At 33.3% G+C, this 5,000-nt stretch overlaps 2 protein-coding genes and 1 long non-coding RNA gene across 4 annotated transcripts in view; 1 reads left to right on the top strand and 2 right to left on the bottom strand.

The window, feature by feature from the left end:
* The window catches only part of LOC122246354 (uncharacterized), a 1,434,769-nt gene that overhangs the window by 633,540 nt on the left and 796,229 nt on the right, over positions 1-5,000 (bottom strand). The gene's annotated exons all lie outside the window — the stretch shown is intronic.
* Positions 1-5,000, top strand: part of LOC122263496 (uncharacterized) — a 1,386,165-nt gene that overhangs the window by 856,599 nt on the left and 524,566 nt on the right. The gene's annotated exons all lie outside the window — the stretch shown is intronic.
* The window catches only part of LOC147466571 (uncharacterized), a 113,546-nt gene that overhangs the window by 105,972 nt on the left and 2,574 nt on the right, over positions 1-5,000 (bottom strand). For both annotated transcript variants that reach the window (XR_015190841.1, XR_015190840.1), the window contains exons 2-3: positions 4,996-5,000; positions 4,077-4,179 (exon numbers count right to left, since the gene is read on the bottom strand). The exon at positions 4,996-5,000 is cut by the window's right edge and continues 58 nt beyond it. This is a non-coding gene — a long non-coding RNA (uncharacterized LOC147466571). The remainder of the gene's footprint in view (positions 1-4,076; positions 4,180-4,995) is intronic.

The raw sequence follows: 5,000 nt of genomic DNA, 5'->3' as shown, positions 1-5,000 counted from the left end.
AGAGGAGAACTCAGCCTCTTGTGAATTAACACAGTCCGGCCTCCCAGCCCTCTAACTATCGCCCACGGCCAACTGCCCGCCCGACGCCCACTAGATAAATGGTGATAACTAAATAATGAAATAAAGAAAAAAAAATAAACAAATAAAATTGAATGAAAACAAAGCGATAAAAGGAAGGAGGAAATAACTAGATAAATGGTGATAACTAAGTGATAAAATAAAGATAAAAAATTAAATAAATAAACAAATAAAAGGAAAGGAAAACAAAGCGATAAAAGGAAGGAAGAAATAACTAGATAAATGGTGATAACTAAATAATAAAATAAAGATAAAAAATTAGATAAATAAACAAATAAAAGGAAAGGAAAACAAAGCGATAAAAGGAAGGAGGAAATAACTAGATAAATGGTGATAACTAAATAACTGAAGATGAATTTGATTTAGAGTTATATCTGAGTTATGAATAGATGAATTATTTTGAGTTTAGACCAATGCGAGATGAAAGAATATATGTACAAAGAAAAATAATAAAATAGATAAAAAAAGATAATAACGATTAATCAATTGTTAATTATTGATGGTCATTAATAATCAATTATTGATAAGAATTGATTATGAATCAATTATCAATTATTAATTATTCATTATTGATATTCTATTGAATTGATAATCAATAAAATTAGTTATCAATTAAATATTAATTATTTATTGGTTATCAATTTTTTATCAATATTCATTAATAATTAAAAATAGAAATTAATCATCAAAAACATTATTTAATAATAATTAATAATTCGAACCTAAAGTTAAGAGAATTAAATATCTTATCCCAAGCTATAGTGTTAGAATAATTAAAGATTATGATAGATTATGATATGTGTGTGTGTGTGTATGTGTATGTATGTATGTGTGTGTATGTGTGTGTATGCTATTCATCATTTTATATGTAAGTGCTTCATGTATGTAGAATAAAGAACCCGTTATTAGACACGTCGGCAGAGACAGAGAGAGAGAGAATAAAAAGAAATGATGTTGACGGATGCCGCGACATTTAGCGATATGGTAAGTTTCCTGTCCTGCACAAGGCGTTGATATGCTCGCTATGTGTGTGTGTGTGTTTGTGCTTGTGTGTAAGTTTACACATTAATATCCCAAGAAGGAATGTATAGTTGAGAATCGTCTCCTGTTCCTGACCGAGACGCAAGGTCATACAGGCATTTGGAATTGAAAATATTGTTCTTCTGACGTAAATCAAAGAAAATGCCACATGATAGTTCACACTTTGAGATTCCAAACTCATAAGTCAAGAGAAAATGAGGCAACTTTTTTACGTGTTCGCTTTACGTGGGTCTTATGGGTCCCTCGCTCGCCTTCCCTCTCTCCCTTCCTCTTTCATATTTCTGAAATATACTTTTATTTGTATAAATTTCTGTCTATCCGTTTGTTTTTATATCTGTATGTCTATCTGTCAATACTTAAATCTATTTACATAGGTATGTGCGTGTGGGGATATATAAAGAACTACATACCATCCAAAGTGATCGATGACAAACGTGACACGCGCTGAATATCTCGGTGTTAAATTATTTCTTGATGGCAAAACTATCATTTTTGTTAATGTATATAATCCGCATGATAGTGAAGAGGTACCTAAACCTACTGACAATATCATACCTAATGATGCTTTGTTATTTTGTGGAGATTTTAATGTTCACCATATATTAATTTTACTGAAGACATTGGTTTGTCTTTGACATGATCAGTGATATAAAAGTTTTTTTTATCTACCAGATAAAACATGTATATATGTTAACCAGTAAAATGCAGCCCCTCAGGTATGTAAGATTTGTGCTTGACTAAGGCCTTTACGCAATAGAAGCTTAGCCAGTTTGGATAGATGCTTGGCATCTTACCCTGGCTTTTTGCAGGGCATGTAAACTGTTCTGCAAATAAACTATATCAAATCAAAAACTCTCTCTCTCTCTCTATCTCTCTCTCCCTACACAGTCTCTCTCTCTCTATCTATCTATCTCTACACAGTCTCTACTCTCTCTCTTTCTCTCTCTCTCTCTCTCTCTCTCTCTCTCTTTATATATATATATATATATATATATATATATATATATATATATATATATATATATATATATATATATTCTCTCTCTCTCTCTCTCTCTCTCTCTCTCTCTCTCCCTCTATACAGTCTCTCTCTCTCTCTCTCTCTCTCTCTCTCTCTCCCTCTATACAGTCTCTCTCTCTCTCTCTTTCTACAGTCTCTCTCTCTCTCCCTCTCTCTCTCTACAGTCTCTCTCTCTCCCTCTCTCTCTACAGTCTCTCTCTCTCTCTCTCTCTCTCTCTCTCTCTCTCTCTCTCTCTCTCTCTCTCTCTCTCTCTCTCTCTCTCTCTCTCTCTCTCTCTCTCTCTCTCTCTCTCTCTCCCTCTCTCTCTCTCTACAGTCTCTCTCTCTCTCCCTATCTCTCTACAGTCTCTCTCTCTCCCTCTATACAGTCTCTCTCTCTCTCTCTCTCTCTACACAGTCTCTCTCTCTCTCCCTCTATACAGTCTCTCTCTCTCTCTCTCTCTCTACACAGTCTCTCTCTCTCTCCCTCTATACAGTCTCTTTATCTCTCTCTCTCTCTAAACAGTCTCTCTCTCCCCTCTCTCTCTCTATACAGTCTCTCTCTCTCTCTCTCTCTCTCTCTCTCTCTCTCTCTCTCTCTCTCTCTCTCTCTCTCTCTCTCTCTCTCTCTCCCTCTATACAGTCTCTCTCTCTCTCCCTCTATACAGTCTCTCTCTCTCTCTCTCAACAGTCTCTCTCTCTCTCTCTCTCTCTCTCCCTCTCTCTCTACAGTCTCTCTCTCTCTCTCTTTCTCTCTCCTTCATTAACCAAACCTGTATCTCAGAAGATGTTGAAAGATTTTAAGTTTATCAGGGGTTAGATTCCCTCGTATATCATAAACAATCTTTGATTAAGAGGGGGTGTTGGAATGATTAAAGATTAAAATAGAATAAGGAATAATTAAAGAATAAGGAATAATTAATATACATATACATGCACACATACATACATACATACATACATACATACATACATATATATATATATATATATATATATATATATATATATATATATATATATATATATATATATATATATATATATTTATATATGTATATGTATATATATATATATATATATATATATATATATATATATATATATATATATATATATATATATAGGTAAATATATATGTATATATATGTATATAGGGAAATATAATAATAATGATAATAATAATAATAATAATAATAATAATAATAAAATATAATAACAACAATAATGAATCGATTTAGATTTACACCTGTTTATATATATATATATATATATATATATATATATATATATATATATATATATATATATATATATATATATATATATATATATATGTATATATATATATATATATATATATATATATATATATATATATATATGTATATATATATATATATATATATATATAAGCAGGTGTAAATCTAAGTCGATTCATTATTATTATTATTCTTTATTATTATAATCATTTATCATTATCATTATATTTCCCTATATACATATTAATGCTTAGAAGCATTATATTATTTGTATATATATATATATATATATATATATATATATATATATATGTATATAGGGAAGTATAATAATAATAATAATAATAATAATGAATCGATTTAGATTTTTCCTGCTTATCAAATTTGTACTTTTCAAAAAGCAATGCATCTGGAATTGAAATGAGTCAAAGAAAATAAAGGGATTAATACACATATGTCAATTTGGTTCTTCAGATTTGCTTCCCTCATTTTCTTGTTAAATGCATGTAAGCTGCAGCAGATGGTAATTCATATTCCATTTCCATAGTTCAAATTTCACATTCTTAAAACTGTGAATCTCGTCATCAGCATCTCTGGCCATCAAAAGCCAAGACCTAATTAATTCTACTTCACACACGAGCCAAAAAGAAAATGTCGAAATGGACTTTCTAAAAGCATTGCTAGTGCTGGCTTACCAAGGACATCCGCGTCACCCAGGAAAGTCGAGAGGGCGCCTGCAGATAGGGAGCCGAGGGCGGTCTGCAGCCCTTCGGCGTCGCCTGCTTCCACCAGAGCACGCTGAAAGGGAAAGGCTATGGTCAGGACTTCCCACTTCCACATGGACGAGTATCTTAATGCCTATACAACAAAGGAAAATAGGAAAAAACACCAATATACCCAAGATCTTTTCGCTTTCCTGTTTTTTCCTACGTTGTTTTGTTCTCGATTTGTTCAGCAGGAATCCTTGTCAATGTCTGTGCACATTTTAGTACATTGTGTTCTTGTACACCATATAATCATATCGGCAAGTGTTGTAGCTTTGATGTACAGTGCGTAAAGGCCCCAATTTCTCTCTCTCTATCCATTTCTAACTCCATCTCTCTCTACCTATCGCTATCTCCTAACTCCGTCTACCTCATTTCATCTATGAAATTCTAGTCCTTTCCCTTCCTGTCATCTCTATCCTTTCCCCTACACCCTGTCTATTTATCCAAATTTCTCCTTTTGCCCCATGTCCCTCATTTTCCATTTATCTCAGCCTTTCTACTTTCAACCCCACTCAGTCTCTCTCTCCTGCCTTCTTCTCAATCCATATTTCTCTTTATTTCTCTCTCTTCTTTTCTTTCTCTCTCTTCCCCTTCGTCTTTTCTCTGTTTACTTTTCCTCCTCCCACCTCTCTTACCTCTTCCCCTTCCTCTCTTCCCTGTCGTCTCTCTCTCCTCACTTTCTTTATATTCATCTGTTATCCTTTTACCTTTTTTACTCCCCCCTCCTCTCTCTCTCTCTCTCTCTCTCTCTCTCTCTCTCTCTCTCTCTCTCTCTCTCTCTCTCTCTCTCTCTCTCTCTCTCTCTCCCTCCCTCCCTCAGTATGTCTGCCTGTGGCTGTGTACTTACAAGTT

The sequence above is a fragment of the Penaeus japonicus genome, unplaced genomic scaffold (genome assembly GCF_977035675.1).
Source record: "Penaeus japonicus unplaced genomic scaffold, GWHDUDI00000001_assembly GWHDUDI00000043, whole genome shotgun sequence".
In the NCBI taxonomy this organism is placed as follows: Eukaryota; Metazoa; Arthropoda; class Malacostraca; order Decapoda; family Penaeidae; genus Penaeus; species Penaeus japonicus.
This window is presented reverse-complemented; position numbering and strand designations above follow the sequence as displayed.